At 34.6% G+C, this 24,995-nt stretch overlaps 1 long non-coding RNA gene across 1 annotated transcript in view; it reads right to left on the bottom strand.

The window, feature by feature from the left end:
• LOC129144975 (uncharacterized) overlaps positions 1–24,995 on the bottom strand; it is a 185,411-nt gene that overhangs the window by 91,833 nt on the left and 68,583 nt on the right. Inside the window, exon 2 of the long non-coding RNA XR_008549902.1 lies at positions 6,840–6,964. This is a non-coding gene — a long non-coding RNA (uncharacterized LOC129144975). The remainder of the gene's footprint in view (positions 1–6,839; positions 6,965–24,995) is intronic.

Genomic DNA, 24,995 nt, shown 5'->3' with positions numbered 1-24,995 from the left:
CACTATGGGGAGTAAGGGGGAGGGACTGGGAGAGTAAGGACTAGGGTCAAAATAGGGGAGGGGGTGCAATTATATGGGGAATATAACCAAAATGAAAATGCATACATTGTGCAAAAATGAAAAATGATGTAAGAATTATACAAAATAAACTATTTTTTTAAAAATCACCTAGTCAAGATTCAATACAAATCCTAATTTTGCCTTTTCTTCCTATCCATAAGTTTACAAATGTCATAAATTCTGTCTACTCACCCTTCCCAGACTGAAGACTTCTAGATTTTCAGTGCAGGCTTATCTAAAACTACTCTATTATAATGCTTCTTTTTAGTACACTTTCCTTCATGAGCTTCATTTTATCCAGATAAAGATGAAGTTAATCCTAGAAATTCAGTTACTGTCCTTCTAGCCTAATTTGCATTGTGACAAATCTTCTTAACTCTCTTGCAGCTGGTGTTCAGATGTGATTTTATTTATTCTATTAGACACATATGTGAGAGACATACTTCTGAGCTGAAGTAATTGAAGAAAAATAAAACTTATTCATCCACTTGCTGATGTGGATTGCTGCAGAGACAACGACGTTCTCAAGCCAGCAAGCTGTTGCAGCAAAACCCTTATTCAAACTGACCCAGACAGAAGCAAACAGCAACCTTGCATCTTATTTCTGTGGTGTGACTTTAGAACACTATTCTTCCCAATGATTGAAAAACCTATTTGATATTTGGTAATAAATCTGTTTATATTTAAATTAGAGTGGATTCAAGTCCAACGACTGATTTTCATCTGTATATTTAGCTATTACTATAAGAGATAAAGATCATCATTGAAATATATTTAAATGTGGCTAATTTTCTACATCACTAGTTGTTTTTACACAACTCTATATTGAAAAAAAACTAATATAAGTCATCTACATTCCAGAGATTTTTTTTCTCTTCCCAGAAGATATTAACTGTATTATGTGAGCTCTCTCTTATAAAGACTCAACGTTGAATCATTTTCAAGTGCATGATGAGATGAAACAAGAGATGAAACACACAACAAGGTTGGGGCTGTAGAATACACAAGTTTCTTAAAATTCCCTCATGCAGACTCTCCCATTAAGCAGATGTCAAAGTTGCTATTTGTGATTAATAGTGAGGTGGTACCCCTTTTCCATGTCTATGCAGTCACTGGGCAGGCAAAATCATTTGGTTTGCAGAACCAAATACTGCCCAACAGTATTTTGAGAGTAGTTGAAACATCTACTCAAATTCAACTCACATAAATAAATTCCCCCCCAAGAGTATATTAGCTATAAAAACAAGTCTCCCTTTTTATGGGGAATATAACCAAAATGAAAATGCATACATTGTGCAAAAATGAAAAATGATCTAAGAATTATATAAAATCAAATATTAAAAAAAGAACATGGAGGTTAATATCAATTCTGAACAGAATTAAAAAAAAAAAAAAACCACCAAGTCTCTCTTTAACTGCCTGGAACAGTGACTAGGGAATACCCCTATCTAACAGCATAAAACCAAATCCCATAACGAACATTTCCAACATTATAAGATAAAATAGCAAATTCTTCATCATCAATTTAGAGATACTTTTCATCAGTAATTCAGTATTTTTCTTTTCTTCTCATCAGTTTTGGCATCTCTTAACATGACCTCCCATTAGCAGTAGATAAGTTCCAGGTAGATGCAAGGCAGAATTATAATCTTAGCATGAGGATTATCACTGAAATAAAATGATTTTCAAAATTGCATATGTACCACTTATCAAATAAAGGAATAATCTAGCTTTCTACCTAATTTAATTGCCTAATACTCTAATTTCAAAAAGTAACTTCAAAAAGGAAATGACATTTATCTCCGGATGACCTTATCCATGGCTAAAGAGATGACAGACTTTAAAATACACAAAGTCCCATCTAAGAACACAAAAAAATAAATATAAACTCAGGCAAGATTGATACAGGTACTAACATTAAACCTCTGTCTCTACATTCAGATAGCTTAACGAATTTGGTTCTAGTGATCCCCTCTTTTAGGTTATGAAAACATGAACGCCAGCTTAGAGAATTGTCCTTGGTGAGAGTCACAATACCACCACTAGCACCAAAGGGAGGGAGGAAGGGAGCTAGGGGTGAGGGAGAGAGAACAACAAAGTGGAATTCCTGCCCCAAGGATTCCAACAACAAGCCTATGTCTCTAGTTCATATCAAGTCGTGAATGAGTAAAACTTAATCAGTTAAATACTTTTAGGGCCTCCCTGGTAGCACAAAGTGTTAAGATACAACCTATGAAGCTATCCACAGCCACAGCAGCACAAGCTCGATCCCCTGCCAGGGAACTACCCACATAGTACAGCAGACCTCTCCTGACTCCCCCGCTGCTCCCCTCAGCAGTGTATTTCAGTTAGTCTGCCTGTTCTGTTCCCCACTCTCTCTGGTGAATCATTTCACCCCCCACACCTCTGGCCTGAACCCCAGTTCTTACATGCATAAATAAATAAATCTTTAAAAATAAATAATTTTAGGCACAATTCTGGTGATGCACAGGACTGCTGCTCCTGACGGCTTGCAAAACTACACTGCCATGTGGCCAGAACCTCTGAAGTATGAAACTGTGGTGCTCCATCTGTTAGATCCTGCATGTAGTTGTCTCTGACCCTCAATGAATAAACTAAATAAAACATACAGATGAAGCAGGACTTCCTGGTGAATATGAATGACTGCAAATTAGTCAGAAAACAAGAAAGTGGATCTCCACCTGAGGGCTATCATAAACCCCATGCAATTCATGATTTCACTGATTTAGTAAGAATCTGTAACAAGCAAAGACTAGGATTATACTGTATGTGAGCAGTATTTGCCTCACTGATCAGAAAACAGAATTTGTAATTAACCTAGCTATAAGATTTAAAATAACTCTAGCTACCTAGCCACACACATTGTTTAAATGCTCTGAAATTCTGCCATCTTGTGGGAATTTAGACATATAACAAATGACTAGGTTCAAACTTTCATTTCTACATAACTTAAAATGTTGATTCAATTGCAAAAATGAATGAATAAGGTCTCTATCACCATCTAACATGCCAAAGAATTTTTTATTTTCATTTTTATTACATATTTCATAAAAAACAAAATCAAATAATTTTAACCTTAGTAATTTGAACTAAGCAAACCTATAATCAGAAATAATTTAAATGTAATAGAAACTTGAAATAAGTTATAACATTTGATCCCTATTTTTCTCATATATAGAATAATAAAAGTCTATTTTAAAGTTGTGTCCATTTACTATTCAGATTTTTTAGTTTTCATGTAGTATAATTTTCAAGAGTAATACTATATTTTATACCAGTTTATTATTTGAATATTTTATTCTTTTTCATTATCTTCCTCTCTCATTATTATTTACTAAATTTATATAATCATCATCATTTTATTATCTTCTTACGTAGGTATTATACTTTAGATAAGTCTATTTTTTTCTAGCTCAGCATTAGTTGAGATCCACATATATTTGGAAATAGAAAACAATGAAAATTAAATATTTATTTATTGGATACATAGCAAAGTCATTCAAGATTTTTTCCAGAGGCTCTGCTGTAGATGATACTTTCATCATAAATTACTAGTTGCCTATTCATGTCACTAAAGGGAAACAAAGCATGTGAACTCTAGCAATTCCAAATTTGTTTTCTAGTACAGGAAGGTGTTGCAAGGACATGTGAAAAAGAGAATTTGATGGGTTTACTCAAATTTTAATATAACTATTTATAGCCTTCTATACATATAGTCTTCAGTGCAGGTCTTCCTTGAAATTAAGTCTTGGATAAAATCATATTTCACATCAAATTCTATTTGTAGGGGTAGCAACTCAAACATGAGCAGAAACTTTCCAATGCAGAGAAGGTGATGAGGGATGGAATGCAGATGTTATTAAGAGATATCTTTTAAAGACACAGAATAATAGGATTTTAAGATTAATGATGAGAAGAACTGTATTCTTCCAGATTCCAGAATGGTACTTAGTTCATAACAGCTGCCAAAAATAAATTAAAATATATGCTATCCAAATAATGCAAAAAACTAAATTAAAGGAATAGATGCACTCCTATGTTCTTTGCAGCAATATTCACAATAACCAAGTTATGAAAACCACCTAAGTGCCCAATGACAAATGAGCGAATTAAGAAGATGTGGTATATCTACACAGTGGAATACTACTCAGCCATTAAAAAGGAAAAAGAAATCTTGGCCATTTGCAACAACATGGATGGAACTGGAGGGGATTATGCTAAGAGAAAGAAATCAGAAGATAAAGAAAAACACCAGATGATTTTACATTCTTTATATAAACATAAAGAACCCAAACAAAGAAACAAACTAAACTAAACTAAAAAAAAAAAAAAAAAAAAAACAACCTTAGAAATATAACTGTAGAACTAAGACTACCAGAGGACAAGGAGGAGTCTGGGGAGGCAGGACAGGGAAGGAAGTCTAATAAACTACAGTGGAGGGTTATGGGTTCCTTGATGGTAGGTATGATGTAGTAGCATAGATTTGAAGAGATGTGAACTTATACCTCTAAATCATATATGGTGTTATCAACCTACATTACCTCAATAAAAAATAAAACAACTAATAAATTAAAATATAGATAAATATATTTGCCAAATGGAGTGTCTATTTCCTTCATTTTAGGGCTACAGCAATAGTCTCCCATCTTAAAGAAAACTTTAAAGTCAATTTACATTTGTCTTTGAAAAACAATTTTTAGTTACTTAGTAAGTTTACAAAATGTACGCTAAATTAATGATTGCATTAGGCTTTATGATCTGAGTCCTAAAATAGGAGTCCCAAGGTTGAAGAGAAGAGAAACTTGAGCAAAACTAAAAATTAGCTACCAAGGACTCAGATATATAAAAAAATAATTGACTGATGTGATAAACTAATAGCTTGCTTTCAAAGCAAAAATCAGTCACATCCTGATAAGGAATGGAGTGCTCTTGTTTCATCAGGAGTAAAATTCACAAATGGATTTCCCAAAAGTGGACCCCTTCACCAAAAATTATAAAGTGGGTCACTGAACTTTCACTTTAAGAAATATCAAAGGATATGTAACTTTACTTTTTTCTTGTTTCTTCTGGTATCTTCTACAATCCTACACATACAAGGCTTAGGAAAGAGCCTGGCATATAGAAATGCCCAACACATTTTATTATGATGATATTACTCTTCAAATGCACAAGGTTTGAGGAAGGGTGAGAGAGAAAGGGGTGGGTGAACATATAACAATATAATTATTTGAATACTGTTAACTTTCCCAAAGGATCAAAGAGAATCCTTCATGCAGCTTTTTTTCCACAAAAACCCAGGATTTGATTTCTTTTTAGTTTTTTTCTTCACCAACAACAGCTATTTAAAAAAAAGGAAGGAGAACAAATGTCATAGACAACTGACTAGTTTGTGTACATTTGTTGTTGCTAATGAGAAAAACTTCCTTCGGGATAAGTAATTATTTAAGAGAAAGAACTTGAATTCCACCACAGGTGAACTTTAGGAGCTGAAAAGTATTTGCACAATGCATGTAGGTTACTAAGAAGGAAGCATCAGACAATTAAATTCTCTACCACGTTCATATTTGCTTGGTTAGTTCCTTTTCTTTCCTAAGGAGGTTATAAAATCCATGCTAATTACCCATCTACCTCATAGGGATGAATCAAGGAGTAAATGGCAAGGAAGCAGCTGGAAACCCCTGAATGTTACATATTCATGGGAAAAGAAAAAGTCCCACTTGATCTGGGAAGGCTGAGCCAAAGTCCTGGACCCAAACCTTGCATCATCAAGAGACTGCCAACAGGCACACCAGGTGCACTGCAAGGTCACAAGTTTAAAACAAGAACCCTCTGGGAACAGAAAAACTGCAGAGCAGCAAACAATAATATCCATCCTACCTAGAAGTAGCACTGTTCCAGGGTTATTCTCCAGAGAGCTAAAATCTCACACTTTTGTTAGAACAGGTAATTCAGCTACAATTTTTTGTCACCCGTGGCATTCTTGACCTCTTTCCTTCAATGTTAGCAATCATAGCTAATATATTGAATGCTTACTATATAATAATCATATTGCATTCCTTGTCTGAGTTAATTCTAGCCACTCTGGGAGATAGTTATTTCTATTACTCTTTGTTATGGATGAATTTGTGCCTGGAAAGATTAAGTAAGTTACCCAACAACTTGCATGGTGAAGGTATACCAGAATTAGACTCATATCTCTAGAATTTGCCTGAAAAATCATGATGGCTCTTAGATATTTCTGTGACCCCCTTTTAATTTCTAAATATTTAATTATGTCTTCTTGTCTTTCCCTGTAGGCTACTACCTGTTATCTAACTGCTACAAGGGTAGAACAACACACACACACACACACACACACACACAATGTTGTTATTAACCAGTTCCCATCCCTGGGCTCTAGATGCCGAGCAAACACCTTGGGGGGGTTGGGGGGAGTGGGGAAAACAATGTCCTACATCCGAACTTGGAAAAATGTAAAGATGTGAGCCACAGATCTATTTAACAACTATAACCTAAAGGGAAATGTCAAGCTATGCCCACTGGAAAAGGAGAGTCTTTTGAGTTTTCTTTGAAGGACTTGGCAAAGATCCAAATACTTGAATTTATTTTATGTTTCTGTTCTGAGACTGTGAAATGCTTTTAAGTATCTGCTAAATTTTACTCTAATGTAGAACAGTAGGGAGGTGTTCTACCTCCCTGGAGCCACTTGAAAAGCTCACCATTGCTGTTTATCTATGAAGTGAGTTTAAGAAACAAACCTGAAAAGTGGCACAAGTCCATCCTGTCTCCCTTCAGAAGCTCTAGCAGACCATGGAGTGCTCACAGAGAATGCAGCATTTCACACTACTTCACAGCAGCTTCTCAAATGAATTTTACATTTAGCCTGTGACCAAACAGAAAAAAGGAAAGGGAAAAAAAGAATTAAATGGCTTTTACCTGGTCTCTTCCATTTCACTTTGCATGAACACTTATAAGCTTGTTTACATATCAAAGTAGACAAAAGATGCTGTATTTTACTTTAAAGGATAAAATAAAAATAATGTATTTGGAGGGGAGGAAATTTGCCACCAAATATGTCTCCTTTTAATGCTTTTAACTCTGTTGAAATGCTAAGAGTCTATACAGGATCATCAAAGAAGCACAAAGTGAGAATGTATAGTCACAAGAATAAGGATGTAATTCAGCTCTATTCACTCTTAAAAGAAAAAAAATAGGGACTTTTAACAGTTCTCGGTCAACCGTTACAGTGTTTAATCACAATGTGAGGTGAAAAGCGTCTGAATAAATGAATTATATTATTCTTTTGCTGCAAATTAAGCCCCCTGCTTCTCTCTCATCCCCATTAGAGATAGAAGATAAATGAACACAATTCTTTTCAAAATTCCTTTTCAAATGCTTGAATATTATTGTGCATCTTCTCCAGCCTAATTAAAAAAAAAAAAGCCTCTCAATATATATTAACTCTTTGCTTTTCAAAATGTCCATGACTGTATTTCATCTTGTTGGCTCTCACTTTTGAACCCAAAGTTCAAAATCATAGCAATTCTCTAAAAACAAGTTTGAATGTAATAAATATGCCAGAAGAGTTACCTCTAGCTCCCTAATACCAACTATTTCCTATAGCTTTCCTAAATTAACATTTTTAATCAATTGCTCATTTTTAACTTACTATTGAGATTAAGTTGCTTACTTGTTCTATCCAGTCTTATTTTTGAATGCTTTATATAAATATATATTAAAAATGTCTCTGCTATATTAATCCATTCAATTTCCTTAAAAATTAATCTCATTTAGGGCGGGGGCAAAGGGAAGAGGAGGGGCTGATGGAGGATTACCAGGGCTGGGGGTTGGGGGGTGAAATAATATACAATAGTAGAGGCCTAAATCTATACTCCCAAGATACATACTGTGATGTAAACCATTACCTCAATAAACATAACTTAAATGTTAGTAATAATAATAATAATCTCAATTTAATAAAACACTTCTTAGATTTATCAAAGGAATTCTAAACCTCTTTTTCCAAGATAATATAAACCTAACCAAAATAGCTCTACAAGTTAATGGAAACAATATTAATTTCATCATCTGCCAAATTGTAAAATCCAAGATGTGAAGTAGTCCTTTAGAGGCAACTAGGTCCAATCCACTCACTTTAGAAATGAATCAATGAGAAGACAGGAGACGAAATGTCTTATACAACTCTTAGCAATCCAGGCCTCATCTCCAGATTCAGTTCCTCAAATACAGTGCCTGCTATGCATAATAATACCTCTGTTACATAGCTACTCTTATTCATTACACCATAAAAATTGTATTAGTCAGCCACATGGGATATTTCCTGACACCAGAGTCCTGTATAGGTGTACAATATACTCATATCTACTAATAACCTTGCTAAAAAGAACATTTGTTTAAGGAAAATACTGATTGTTCTTAATAATACATAAATATACAACTAGAAATACATCTTATATCCACATGTTCAAATATCTAAATAATATTCACCATCATGAAAAACTCAGTAAGATGAATTATTTTTATTTCTAAAGACACATGGATGAGTTCCATTTCTAATTGCTGTTACCACTGAGTTAGATCCACTAAGTTCTGCTTATTTTTGAAATGTTACCACATAATTTATCAATCATTATCCACTAGAGAATAGTCTGATCACTTTTTTTTTTTAAGATTTATTTATTTATTTATATAAGCACTAGGTATAGTCAGAAGCGAGGGAGGGTGAGGGAATGCACCAGAGTCAGAGCGGAGAGCAGAGCAGGCAGACTGACAAAGGACACTGCTGAGGGGTGCAGCGGGCGCAGCAGGAGAGGTCTGTCGCACCATGTGGGACCCTCACCCGGCGGCTAGGGATCGAACCGGTGGTGCTTTTCATCTAGCTCTCTTCAAATAATTTGTCTGGTTCAACCTTTATATCAGGTCAAAAATAGGAATGGTAGCAATACCTGAGGGGGGCAGGGAGCATCCTCTACTTCCAAAATATCAACAATCATGAAAGCCAATGTTACCTCAATTTAAAATAATAGTTAATTCATTGAAAAAAATTAGATGGAATGATAACAGACACAGTATACTAAGGAATCCTCACTCTGTCTCTCACTATTATCACTACTTCAGTCAGTAGTGGATGTCCTACAAATAAAGCCCTGGAACTACAGATGCAGCCAATCCTCAGTCACCATGTCAGTGCCCAGAGCCACAATCCAGATACTAGAATTAGAATTGAGCCGTCCTCGTACCTGAAACACAGGTAATAATAATGACACCTCTCGCTTCTCTTCACTCTGAAGTGGCCACCTATTGCAATTCAAGGTGTATGAAAGGGCTCTGCAGATATATGCGTTATGCAGTTCATCCTTTCACAGACCCTGAGAAGCAAGCACAAAAAAGGAGATTGGTCCATAACTGTATACCGATTTCAGCACCACCTTGAGACATAGGACACTCTGGAAAAACCTCTACGCCCACCTTCTAGCAAGCTTGAGTGTTGTGAATTTACAGAAGCTCTTCAAATTTCACTCTTTAGAAAAATAACTGATAATCTATGTTCCTGTCATTGTGCTAAGTATAACACATACATATTTTTTTACTCTTTCTTCACAACTCCATTAAAACATGAATTATTACCACACTCTACAAATAAGGAAGCCAAAGCCAAGAAGTAAAATGACTTTAATAAGGTCTCTTATCAAGAGACAGGACTCAACACCCAATCTGTTGATATTTTTCCATAATATCACACTGCTACAAATAAAAGATACAATGTTGTTAAATAATGCTTCTTTTTAAAGTCACAAGTTAGAAAAATAAATGTTTTCTTTTTTTGAAAATTAGGAACATGGCAGTAATTTTGGGAATATTATGCAAAACAGTTTTTTTTCTTTTTGAGAACATTCCATTCAAATTAAAAACTTTGACATGTTTGGCAAGAATAAAAACTATACATTGTGGGCCTCCCCTGGTGGCGCAGCGGTTGAGCACTGGGCTGCGAGGCTGCCCACAGCCTCTGCAGCGCTGGTTTGTTCCCCGGCCACCGGTGAGGGTCCCACACAAAAAAAAAAAAAAACTGGAAAATAAAATGTATGAGGTTTTCTTTTCTCTTAGTAAAACAGACAATCAAATAATTAAATTTAATAAGCAGGACTTAGTATCCTTCTGATGACCACCACATAGAATTATATACTTTAAATATCTTTAATCTTGCATTCAAAGATGGAAAAGGCACAAAAATCTAAACAGAGACAGGCTTATACTGAGATTAGTATCAGTTCAAACCATTAGAAACACTAGCATAAAAGAATATGATATAAAATAGTGAACAGTCTAATGAAATAATCATAAAATTTAGAAGTCAACCACGTTGTCACAGAAAACCACCTCTGATCCCTGAACTCTACACTCGCAATGCTTAAGATTTTAAGACAAATAAAAGCTATATATATTAATCAGAATTCTCACAAATACAAGTAACTAACTACAGAAAACAACACCAAAAAGAAAAAGATTAACTTCAAATTGTTTTTACAAAAAGCCTGGGAGAGTATTATTGATGCTCAAAACCACATGAGCTTCACATATGCTTTATCTTTGCATATCACTTGAATATTTAAAATATTCAAAATGCTGTTGTGATTAGTTTTCAAAATGAAACCATGAATTAATTAGAAATTTAACCTTTGTTACTTCAAGATAGAATAGATTTTTCTCTTTTTAGGTGCTGCTTATAATTAACATTTTCTCCTAGTTTCCCTTCAATGAAATATTTTATATTATCAAGTTTTTTTAAAAACTTACTTCTTTTCTAATTTTACTATGCAAAAACTAATAACAAAATGAACTTTTATTTCATAATTCTTTACCATTTTTATTCACCCTCTGGGCACTGAATTATAATTAATTCTGCTTTTCTTTCTCTAATAGATTTATGTGTATTATCATATATATTAAATTTTCAGTTCTATTTTTCATTTTATTGCTTTGCACATTGACAATGTACATTTCATTAAAAACATGTAATCCCTTAACAGTGATCAAGACATAATTGCAAATCTTTAAAATATAATAACATGCATATTCTTCATATTTTATTACAAAAACTCCCCTATTCCACTTGAAAATTCTTGATTTTCTATCCTCTTAAAATGCATTAAAAGGAGAAGATTTAAGTTTCCAAATTTTTATGACAAAACCAGCAATAAGCACGTCTATTTTTTTGCCTCCCTCTAAGTTTAAATGTACTTAACATCTATTTTTATAAAAGACGGAGGATTTATATAATTTGAAGAGAAACCAGAGTATTAGTCAACTATTTTTGTCAATCTGATATTTAGATTAATTTAGATAAACACAATATAAAAGGACTTTTTTTATCTTAAAGTGATGAACGTCTTGAGATAAAACGAAGCCACAACTCTCTGCTATTAAACTAGTCTTTGACTCAATTCACCTTTTCCAGAAGATGTTTTAACATAAACAAGTAGGGCCTCCCTGGTGGCACAGGGGGTTGAGCAAAGCGCTGTGAAGCTGTCCACAGCCTCTGCAATGCAGGTTCGATTCCTGGCTGGCCAGGGAGATACCCACATGGCACCGAACACCTCTCCTATCTTGCCCGCTGCTCCCCTCAGCAGTGTTTTCTCTCCGTCTGCCTGTTCTGCTCCCTGCTATGTCTCTGGTGAATCCTCTCACCCTCCTGCACCTCTGACCTGTACCCCAGTTCTTGTATGCATAAATAAATCTTTTTAAAAATAATAATAATAATAATAATAATAATATAAACAAGTCAAAAGTCCAAAGTACAAAATGCAGTGAACCAGGACAAGGAATAGAGGATTTGAATAATTCTCTATTCATTTGAAAAGAAGAGATACTAGTAATATCTCACAGATGCTATCATTGCCCCTCATCCCACATGAATTTTTGATAACATCCTAACCTGTCCAGAATCCATCCAGTCTTTTTGGGAGTTCTCAGAATAGTGGCCAAACTGGCCAAGGATTTTATGAAAGGTGATGGGATGGGCAGGGATTCTTGGAGATAATTGAAAGTATTCTGCAAAAGTTTGCTGGAAATTTCAAAGTACAAGGGTCTAAACTGTTTAGCACCATAATCTGAAAAACAAGACAAAGTTAATAAATCAGATTTAAAAATCATCCCTTAAATCACAAGAAATTGATGAATAGATTCAATAAAATTGTTTTCTCCTGCCTGAGCCATTTCTACTGTTTGTCTACACAAAGTGACTACTGGAAACAAAGTCCATCCTAAAAGATTAACTAAAGGACTTGAAATTATCAAAAGTCAAATACTTCCTGAGTTAAAAAAAAAATTCCTAAAAGGTAAACTTCCTCAGTTCAGAATACCTTGACTCTTTTTATTGTTCTTACAATTTAAAATAAGACTTTCGCGAGGTACTTTCTAAGATCGACTTACATTCTTGACTGCCAATCCTTTGACCACTGCAGTTCTTTTCTACTCTAGTGCTGTCCTTACTTGTTTGATCTTTGAAATATAAAGGTTCTCACTCCTGCTAAGAATATTAGAGTAAGCCACTAAATTAACCATTTCTTTTGCAAGCCATGAAGACAGAAGTCTTGTCTGTCTCTTGCACCACCATATTATTCCACAATGTAAGAGTAAAATAAATAAAAATGTAATGGCTCTATAACCTCTATTGTTCCATAGCTTACAACACACACACACACACACACACACACACGGCCCTTTTTACCTAAATACTTGTACCTTCTTAGATGTCATTCTCTCTGGGACATCTTGTCTAAAATTTCAAAGGTGGTGGGTACCCCTAGGATAGGTACTCCTATGGCATCCTATGCTCACCCTATGAGATCACATAACTGTCTTTTATACCACTTTAAAATATTTGAGAAGAGGGCCTCTGCCTTCTATTTCTTTTTTTTTTTTAAGATTTATTTATTTATACATACAAGAGCTGGGGTACAGGTCAGAGATGCAGGGGGGTGAGAGGATTCACCAGAGACAGTGTGCAACAGAACAGGCAGACTGAGTGAAATACACTGCTAAGAAGAGCAGCGAGTGAGACAAGAGAGGTCTGCTGCGCCATGTGGGTAGTTTCCTGGCTGGCCGGGGATTGAACTCGTGCTGCAGAGGCTGTGGATTGCTTCATAGTGCGGTGCCTAAGCCCTTGTGCCACCAGGGAGGCCCTACCTTCTATTTCTATTTCCTCAATATCATGCACAGAATCTGGAACGCAATAGAAATTAAATATATATTTAACTAATTCATGAACGAAAATATAGTAGCTGTCAGGGTAATGTGACAATATCCCTAACAAAACAGTATAGAAACCATGTTGCAGAAATGAGATTATATATGGAATTAATCTGCCCCCTTGCTTTGCCAGAGAATACAAAGTTAGAGCCTGTGATAGGGAGAACGATGGTCCTTAACAGCATTCACATTTTAAACTCAAGAAACTTTAAATGTTACTTTACATGAACTTTAACCTTAATGAGAATGAAACATTAGTCTGAATTATCTAGGTTGGCCAATCTAATTAGATAAACTTTAAAAGGAGAGACTCTTTCATGTCATGAGGAGATACGACAACAGTGACAGGATCTGAGAGATGTTACTATATTTGTTTTAAAGAAAATGTTCCAAACCAAGAAATAAAGCACCCTCAAGAAGCTGAAAAAGGCAGGGATGTAGTAACACCTAGTATCTCAAAAAAGAAATACAGCCATGCGGACACCTTGATTTTAGTCCAGTGAAGCCAGTAGAGCATTTACAGAACTGTAAAATAATAAATTTGTGTTGTTTTAAACCTTTAAATATGAAATGATTTGTAATGGTAGCAGTAGGAAACTACTGTAATACAGAGCCAAAGGCTGCCTTCTAAGAGGCTGCATCCCTAGACACATCTGGTATTGCTTGTAATAAAATTACCTCAAAAGTTTTTTAATAAAACCACCAAAATAAATCCATTGATATATGTACTGATTCTCTGTTTTGGTAAACATCTTGTTATATTAAACAAAATATTCAAATAATGATTGAAGATGTTCCCTCAAAATAAGATGTCTTTACCTATATCTGCTCATCCTACTTACTTTAGGGGAAGATTTATTCAGATTGAACATAGCATTAAGTTGTTGCAGCTTGCTCAGAGACTTAGCAGAATACAAAGTACATTGATCCATCTTCCTTCTATCAACTACACAACATTTCTGTTGTTTTAATGCGTATAAAACATATTACTAATATATATAAAACAATATAACTTCTCTATCACTCTGGTTCAAATAAGCATTTCCCAGTTTCTCCTTATATGCCCTGCTGGATGTGCCAGGTTTAAACTGAATGCTATTGTGGTATGCAGTATCACCCTACTCTCAAGGAAACTGTACTATTATGTCAACTTGTGACTAGCCTATAAAAAAGATCGTTCCATTTTCTTTGCAATATCAAGTTCTCCAACAATGTTCTATTATTTTTTCATGAAAACAATATACCACAAAAGTTTTGACTAGTAATTACCTTCTAATAACTGTCACCATAGGTAAAATTTGAATTTCAAGTTCAATAGGAAAGCATGAAGTGTTACACCATTTTCAACTCAAAATTAAAGACCATTTCAGTTAAAGAAGGCATTATGTGGACAACACCAAGATACCTGAATATTGATTACCATTAAATGAAAGTTTTTCTTTAAAATACCTACTCAGTGAACATAGAGGCTGATATTAATAAGTCACTAATACATGACCAAATTTTCATGTGAGTTAAAATTGCTTTTTCATTTTTGTTTTGTATTGTTTCTCTGTATTTTCCATGTCATGGAAAACAATTGACAAGTATTTAAATCCACAAATATGATTATCTGGGTAGCTTTGAGAGAAAACTTCTTATCTCATTCTGCATGAAGGGCTGTATAGTGTCAGGATACCTTACAAAGTAAGGATAAAGGCAGAGAATAAAAAAAGTCAAAGTTCCAGAAATTTGCCTCACTTCCCCACCCCCAGTAACAATACAACTGCACAGTCAGCAACGCTCATTTAACCTCAGAAATAGGTTTATTTACCCTGGATAAAGTGAACAGAGGATGTAAACTTACTACCTCAAGAACATTTGCATTGGGAAGGGGTACTCTCCTGGGTGGAGCAGGTGTTAAACACAGAATATCAAGCTATCCACAGCCACTGGGCATAAGTTTGACCCCCCACTGACCAGGGAGCTGACCCACATGGTGCAGCAGACCTCTCCTGTCCCGCCCAGTTCTCCCCTCAGCAGTGTATTTCAGTCAGTCTGACTGATCTGGTTCCCCACTCTTGTCTCTGGTGAATCCGCACACCCTCCCACACACACCTCTGGCCTGTACCCCAGTTCTTGTATGCATAAATAAATAAATCTTTAAAAAAATTAAAATAAATGGTATTTCCCCACAGACAAAATGTTTTATTTCTATCTGCTTATTGGTATAAAGGAAAGTTACTAACTTTATTTAATGTGTATACATATTTTACAGGCCTTAATGAATTATTTTAATTTTCATTAATAAAGGAATTAGGGCCTCCCTGGTGGCACAAGGAGTTACATCTCAGCACTATGAAGCTATTGGCAGCCACAGCCGCAAGAGTTCTATTATAGCCAGGGAGCTGACCCACATGGCGCAGCAGACCTCTCCTGCCCCGCCCACTGCTCCCCTCAGCAGTGTATTTCAGTAGATCTGCCTGTTCTGCTCCCCACTCTGTCTCTGGTAAATCCTCTTACCACCCACATCGCTGGCCTGTACCCCAGTTCTTGTATGCATAAATAAAAAATAAAATCTTTTTAAAAAAAAAAAGATCATTTTCATTGTGAGAAAGAGTGAAACTCAAGCTTGGAAATCTGGGGATTAAAGAGAAATCTCTATATTGAATGCTGGAATCCCATTCTTCTTTCCCTATTTTTAAAAAGTTGGTGTATACCCTTATACTCTAGGCAGAGACCCAAAAGGCTTCAGGAGGAAAACAGTGTCCAGATATTATGACTGGAGGTCATCACAGTGAAAATTGCAGCTCACCAGATACTATCAACAATGGTTAAATTCACTTCTCAAAATGTCTTATTTCCCCATATTGAGCTTCTAACATTTTAGCGACTCACTCTCAGAGATAAAGAACAAGTCATCAAATCTTGTGAAAATATTCCAAAATAAGAGGCAGGGAACAAAGTAAATAATTTTTAGTCGTGGCTACCTGTAATACGTCAGGAAGGGTGGGTAAAGGAGACTTACTTCACCCTTCAAAATGCAATTCTATATTCTTTGGATGTGGTTTCAACAATTTTTTTAAAAATTTAAGATGCATATAATTGCACAAGAAAAACCTGCTTTTGCTCTCTTGTCTAGGTGATCATAATGGCAGAGAGAGCTAGGTAAATTTCAGGAAAATATGCTCCATTTTTCTACAGCCAGACATTATGGCCTCTCTAGCATCTGCCAGAATATGAAGTCTCACAGAAACTCACTGAATCCAAAACCACTACCATTCAGTCCCTCAGCTATTTCATAACATGCCAATTAGTACACCATATTTTTTTTCTTTGTGCAGCAGATGGTGTAAGAGACAGTTTGCAAGACTTCTGCCTTCCAGAAAGATTTGATTCAGCTTGATTGGTTTCATGAATTGGTTATCAAGGGACAAAATGAAGACAAAAAGGATATTATGACTAGACTTTCCAGTTGGTGAACATACAGTAATCAAATTATTCCAACCAATCATATAATATTTTCCTACATGCACATGGAATGTTCCACAGTAGAATAGCCAGATTAACCATCCCAGTGGGGACAGGCAGCACAGACTCAATTTATTAAGTCTCTGAGTTGATTTTTACTCACTAACAACAGTGCCATTATAAAACAAATGGTGAAACATTGGAATATTATACCTGATTTGATTTGGTAAGCTTTTTAAAGTAATTTGTAATTGGAAAATTGGGTTGTATTTCTATTAGTTAAAAATGAAATCTACCTTTCCTAAATCATATATCCTGAATACTAACAATTTGACTTCAAAATTCTTGCTTAGTAGGGTATGCTAATTGAAATTTTTAAAAAATCCAAAACTGTATATTAGCTCAAGCACAGAAATGAATTTTTTTCTTGCTCAAAGTCTAAAGTGGGTGGATGGGCAGCTCTCTCCTAAGAGGTAATGCCAGGATTCTTCGTTCTTATGGCTACAAAATCTGCAATGTGCTATTTCCAGAGTCACAGGGTTTGTCTGCAATCTGTGAAGAAGAAAATGTCTAGAGTAACTTGTATAGATATAGTGTCTACACAGTTTGTCTAAGCCGGGCTACTTTCAGGAGAGGAAGGGCCACAAATCAGATTTGACAAGTGTAAACCAGGCACAGAAAGATGATGGTAGCTCTTTGCATGGGAGCTTTTGTAGACCAGGTCTAAAAGTGGTGTACTTTACTCCTCCTCACTTTCCAATTTACCATGTAACTATAATATTTCCCACTACAAGCAGGCTAAGCAATCAGGAATTGGCATGTCCCCAGAAAGAGAAGGATGCAGATTTGGCCAAAGCTAGTGAGCCAGCCTATCTTTGATATTCTTGTTTTTGCCACACTTAAAAATTCCATGGCAAATGTTCTACCTGAAATTATCCACTTATTCTATAATGTAGAGACAAAGTCTCTATTTGGAGGAAATTTGCATTCTAGTGTGGGAAACAGCAACAAATAAGTCAATATGTAAAGAGTACAGTGTCAGACATATATACATTTCAAAAAGGAAAAAAATAAGTCAGGTAGACAGTAAAAAGTAAAGTACTTATTAGGACAGTCAGAGAGAGTCTCACTATAAAATGGAACACTAACTTGAATGAGCATAAAAGGGAGTTGTTTGAGTATTTGGGAGAAGACTTTTCCAAGTAGAAGGAATGAAAATAATACGTATTTTATAAAGGATTCAAATAACTCAGTCAATAAATGTTTCCTTTGGTTTTTTGAGAAGTCTAATAAAAATAGTGAATGATGACAATCACCACTCCCACTGTCATATTTTTAAGAAATCTTTAAACTAAAATGAAACTTCATTTTTCAGGCTCTCTGAGAAATTATAACTAAAATTTTTCTTTCAATTACTGTTTTCCTTTTTTAAGAAGAAATTATGTTATTTTAAAACCCTATAGTGGCGCGCAGACCTCTCCTGCCGCCCGCTGCTCCCCTCAGCAGTGTACTTTGTCACTCTGCCTGTTCTGCTCTCCACTCTGGCTCTGGTGAATTCTCTCACCCTCCTGCACTTCTGACTGTACCCAGAATAAAATAAAATAAATAAATAATAATAATAAATAAATAAATCTTTAAAAAAAAAACCCTATAGTACAGAGTTTACAATGAAAGTGTTTTCATTACAATAGAGAACACTTTTTTATTATCTAAAAGAAATTCCTGATGATGTTTTATATGCTTTTTGTGACTTTAGGGATAAGCAACAATATTAACTCATATTAGTTCATACAAATTAGGGAGCTGTATTGACTCAATGGACTATATAAAATTTTGATTCAAGAACTCTTCTCTCTGTTATCAAGATTTTGTCTCATTCTGCCTTTAGTTTCTCGCTACATTGAGATTGTTTCTCTTACTTCAGATGACTTTCTCCAATTCTTTGGAAAGAACATGAAATGGCTTATATTATCAGTTACTACTAAACTTCCAGTTTACATTTTCTTATTATAGCAATCCTAAAGGAACTAGAAGTCTCCTCACTCTCTTTATATAACACAAGTATTCTGGATGGCCTTTCTTGAGTCACATGCCACCCCTCATGCTAATCACTGCAGTTGGGCAGTGATAGTTCCATCAACTGAAGGCTCTGAGAACTACTTTGCAATGGAAAGTAAGTGCTGTTAACAAAAAAAGGGAGGAAGTATTTCTGAAGAAACCAAAACAACAGATTTCACTCTTGCCCTCATTACAAATGCTGATCATTTCAAGGAAGGCGCCACATATTTACTATGTACCATGTGACACAGACATGAAGAATCAAGTAGAGTTGGGTAAGAACTTTGGCTCCATACACTACTAGTATGCAACTGTGGGCACATTGGTAAACTTAGTTAACTTAGTTTCTTCATCTCTATCACATATTTGGTACCTATGCCATATTTGGTACAAACTGTTATGATACAAATTAAGAAAATATTTAGCAAATGCTCAGTAAATGATTGCTACCATTTTTTTCTGGTTATTTAATTAGACTCTGAAAGAAAATTAGAACACTGATTTGTGAGTGTAAATTCTATTTGTGAGAGCAAACACAGATTTTGTAGTTGGTTTCTACGCTTTTTGACCAGCCATCTTACAAGACAGGAATGAGAACTAGGCCAGTTGGTACCATTTTAACTTTTTTCAGTAAAATCTCATGACAGTTCTATGAAATAGGCATTATTAGCTAAAGAAATTGAAATACAAAGAAGTTCAGTGACTTTGCCTGAAATAGAGAATCTGTGTTTGAGTTCAACCCCATGTTTGTAGGATTCCAAAGTCCATTCTCATTCCACCATACCACATTGTCTTAGTCATTATATTATATAACTCCTTATAATAATCTGCAGAGTCTACTGAAATACAAGAGAGTTATTTTCCCCTAAATTAAAAATCATCACCCTTGTCCCCTGTACATTGGATTTTCATGCCTCACCAGGTAATCTGTCAGTTCTTTTTATTGTTCATGTATACGTGACCATGGAGAAAATGAAATAGTCAAACAGAGAAAGTCAGTTCATTGCTGACAACAAGTGACAGGAGAAATCATCTAACCAGAGACTCATTTTATTAGTTTAATTTTTTTAAACTCTGAAAAGATGTCATATTCTAATAAGACAGCTATTAGTATGGAAAGACAGATTCTAGAGACCTCAACTCAAAACCCAGTTTCAGTATCTGAGTCTCAGTTTCATCATGAAATTGTTGTACTAATTTACAGAATTGTGTGATGATTGAATAATAAAAGAAAAATAAAAGTATTTTTGAAAGTAACAAAATAGTAAATAAATAGGAGGCATATTATTGATAATAAGGCCAAGAATAATACATTTTTATCAATTTTTTAAATCTTAGTATGAACAAGTTTCAGGTCCTATAATAAGAGCAGCTTTTGAAGAAAGAAAGAGTCTGGGTCTCAACACTTAACACGGGAAAAGAGAAAGTAAGAACTGCTTTACAAAAAATGTAGGGAAAAGGGAGCCTGAAGACAAGTAATCCTTCATAATTCTGCCTATGGCCCTGATAGTACACCTTTCCTTATATATAAAACAAAAATACACAATTATGTGGGTTAAGAGAGAATGGTCCTCTCTAGCACTCTCACAAAAATTTAACTACACTACAGCTAACTCCAAAAAAATGCGCAAGTTCAGAGACAATTTATAGTATATATTAAAACATCCATTTCAATGGGTGAACTTTGTGCATTTGCAAATGAAGAAATTAACACCAATAAATTGCTTTGGATACAATATTGTCACTTGTGTGTGCTATTAATTTACTGTACTAATTAACTTACTGTCTCTCACCAAATCAACATGCCTTCTCTGGGATGAACTCATGGACCTGCCTTAACTTTTTATAAGTACTCCTCAACATACAGACAGTATTTCCAAAAATTTGTCTATTAGTAAAATTTTTCATTTAAAAAGCCATTATTCCACAGTGATAATTATTTTATTTCTAGCATTTCTAATTAAAGAGCCATCAATCTTATATTTAGAATCTCGCTATATATATTTTTTTGATTGCAGGAAATTAAAATGTACTGAACCACTACACAGATGAAGGATGTTATTATAGAAAAACAGCTCACAAAATGAAAGCATAAGACATACTATATAGCTAGTCCATATGGGAACAGAAAAAAAACTAAAAAGTGGGTCCTTTTTCTATCTCTTAGAAACTACAGGGTTTGGTTTCTGCTTCACTTTCATTGTCTCTTCATTTTGCTCTATACCTATGCTCCATTTTTCTTTTCTCTCAACTTACATATCAGAATTGTAGCTCAGTGTGGCTTCCACAGCTAAATGTGTATGACCATTCATCTCAAGTACCTATGATAAACTAACAGCTGTTTTAGTTTGAATTCTCAAAAGGAAAAGGAGGAATATGATTGACTTCACCCATTCTAATGGATTAGTTTCCCTTGGGGAAGTTGTTTGTGCTAGTTTCAACCAGTTATGGGCAGAGGACACTTGTGGTAAAAACATGACCACCTAGCTTTCCCCTTCATCAAAGATTACAAACAGGATGAGTTATTGCATAGCATAGTATGAGACTATTTCAGTTTCAAATAGTAGAGTATATTTAAAATTTCTCTCTTCACATCTTAGAAATCACTTAAAAGTAACTAGGAAATTAAGAAGCTGCTAAGTATATCTATATTGGAAAAAAACTCAGAGACAACTAAAATCACAAATCAAAAATAGCTAAAATCACTTGAGTCATTAAAGATCAAAAAAGAGTTCAGAAAAACACGGAGGGAGAATACATGTTGCTGGTAATCTTGGCAAATCAAGGTGTCCAGTGTCAAAGGCAATTCTTTTAAAATAAAAACTAAAATCCCTTATTTCCAACAGTGGTAGGAGATAACAATATAGTAGTATGAGCTCTCAATGAAGCAATTTTGTTTTGAGAACAGAAGCAGTTCTGGGAGAGGAATCACCCAGATAAGTCATATTTGTGGGTAGATATCTATAGTTTAAGAGCAAAGGGGAGAAAAACTCAGTATTAATAGCCCCAAAACTTCTTATCTCTTTTGAAGAACTCAAGTAAAAGAACCTCCATACACATCCTTAAGCAACAGAGAAAATTCCTACTAACCTGCAACCCAGATCTTCACTTTAGAAAAATGTACAAATAGAGGTTCAAGAAGAACTCCTTTCATTCAAAGATGAGTAGGTAAAAGGACAAAACATAGTATACTACAAATATAGCATATGAGAAAAAGAATAAGGAGAGGAAGGCAAAAAATAAAAATTTCTTGTAAGAAAAATATTTTAATGGGCCAAATGAAAATTATAACCACACATAGCACTAAGATATCAAAACAACAAAGAAAGAAAGAAAATATCATAGGCAGTGTTTAATATAGAAAGAGCAAAAAATGAAAGCATCATAAAAATAAAGGTAAAATTGAAATTGCAGGTAACACACATATACACACAATAAAAACAGACATGCTAAAAGAACAACAAATGAAATAAGAGTACAACGATGAGGAAAATATATCAAGATAAAAAGAAAATAAAGCAAAAATATTGCTCATGTCATTTGTGTCTAGAATTAAATACACAACTTAAAGGAAATAAGTATAATATGATAACATAAACAAAACAAATACAATAACAGAATGAAGGGAAGGGAGTGGCAAAAATATACATTAATTTTGTCATTGATGAAAGTAAAAAGCCAATGCACCTGTCTTTTAAAAAAGAACATTGAAAGAATTATAATAAGATCTGATTTTAAAGACAACCACTAAACAAAAACTTAAATCTTACACATTAACAAAATAAACACACCACTAAAATAGAGAAAATGTTGATTACATCATGTACAAGCTCAAAAACTAAGACTAAATATGTAAATCACAAAACAAAAGACATAATACCAAATGTATCTCCCAATGTAAAAAGCTAAGTTTATCTATTAAAAGAAAAGTACTTTCACAAATAACCAGGAAAAAAAAAGCTGGGCTACATATATGATATACTTCAAAAATAAATAATTTTTAAATTATATATTATTTCCTTAAATCTAGTGTTAGATTTCCTCTTGAAACCCTCACTGGCAAAAAGCTGAACACACAAGTATAGCACTCATTGCTTTGGAAATATCTAGATTAGGTCATCCCTGATGGTTATCTTATAGGTCCAAAAGAAAAACAGCAACAGAATGAACAAATTATTTTTTAAAATATATGAAAAATGGCAATATAATATTAAAACTCAATCTAGGATTAAAACTCAGTAAGATTTACAGTAGGGATTAGACATAGGCATGTTAATAAGGAATTACTTCTGAGCTGAGGACAAAGGCATGAATTAAATGGCAACTCTTCTAGAAACTAGGATGGGGATGTAGATACCTACTTTTATGGTTAAAAAGATTTTTTCAAATGTTTTCTAAATATAATGAATATTTGCTGAACATAAATTTCCTTGCCTTGATCTGTGCAAACAAACAATATTTATCCTTACAACAATCCAATGGTGAAGATAATTATCTTCACTCTATAGATATGAAACCTCAAGTTTAGGAATATTGCCTGAGATTCCATGACTTACAAATCATAGAAATGGTATTTAAATCTGTATTTTTTTTTAAGATTTATTTATTTTATACAAGAATTGGGGTACAGGCCAGATGCATGGGAGGGTGAGAGGACCAACCAGAGACAGAGTGGGGAACAGAACAGGCAGCCTGAAGAAATATACTTCTTAGGGGAGGAGCGGGTGCGATAGGAGAGGTCCACCGCACCATGTGGGACCCTCGCTGGCCCGCCAGGATCTAACCGGCGCTACAGAGGCTGCAGACAGCTTCACAGTGCTGCGCTCAACCGCCTGCGCCACGAGGGAAGGCCTTTAATCTGTATATTTAAGTCTAGCATCTCTACTTTCTCCTTTAAACCATGTGAAATTCTTGGTTTGTATAATTTGAATCCTAAACTCAGTTGTGGTAAAGTAATCAAATTAAAACAAAACACATGTACACATAATCTCAAGATAAAATGTATATTCAGGGCCTCCCTTGGTGGCACAGGCAGTTGAATGCCACACTGTGAAGCTGTCCGCAGCCTCTGCAGCACCGGTTCGATCCCGGCCCGTCGGCGAGGGTCCCACATGGCGAAGCAGACCTCTCCTGTCTCGCCCGCTCTCCCTCAGCAGTGTATTTCATCACTCTGCCTGTTCTGTTCCCCACTTTGTCTCTGGTGAATCCTCTCACCCTCCCGTGCATCTGGCCTGTAACCCGGTTGTTGCATAAAATAAATAAATAAATCTTTAAAAAAAATGCATATTCATCTTTTCAACTACTCTATCTCCTTGTACAGAGACTGGCTCTTAGCAAGCATTCAATGGACTTTTTTTTTAATTTATTGATACAGGAAGTGGATTTGACTAACTGCTGATAAAACATAAAGGTGATGAAGGAAAAAAGAAAATAAAGGGAGCATGCTGAAATTTTCAGACAATTCTTTTTTTTCCATTATGTAAACTTTTACTCCCCTCATCAAATAATATAAATGACTATGATAAAAATCCGCCACTCTTCATTAGCATTTATGTCTAAAAGACTGCCCTGATCATAATTCTTAAGATAAATGTGAGATATTATTCAGATTCTATTAAAATGTGTTGAGAATCTTTTACAAGTAATATACCAGAAATGTTTAATATATCATTTCATTTAATCCTCATTACAAGGAAGGAGTGAAGTATACAGATAATAAGTAAATGTGTCTGGATTGCTATGACAGTAAGCATAGATACAAAATTGAAGCTCAGGACTTCCAAATCCTGTGTGGCTCTCATTTTATCCCTGGCCTCCAAAGTGGAGTGTATCACCCACAGAATTTTCAGAATCATCTAATAACATGGAAGGAAATTATCAAAACCTCTATTCATATATATTATAAATATTAAATTAATAGTATAAATTTTGTATTTAGATTTATATGTAAATTTTAATTCTTGCTTGTTTTATGACTTACAAAATATATTAGTGTAGTAGTACAAGTATATAACTCATTTATTATTTATATCATGTAAGCAAACGTTTATTGATGAAGATCATAGTCAAAAATCTACAATATAACATACTGTCTTTCCATGACATGATATTCTTTCTCAACCACATATGCAGGCATA

Source organism: Talpa occidentalis, unplaced genomic scaffold (assembly GCF_014898055.3).
Source record: "Talpa occidentalis isolate TD23 unplaced genomic scaffold, MPIMG_talOcc4v2.1 talOcc4.11, whole genome shotgun sequence".
Lineage (NCBI taxonomy): Eukaryota > Metazoa > Chordata > Mammalia > Eulipotyphla > Talpidae > Talpa > Talpa occidentalis.
Note: the sequence above shows the minus strand (reverse complement) of the source record. Positions and strands in the feature narration are given on the sequence as shown.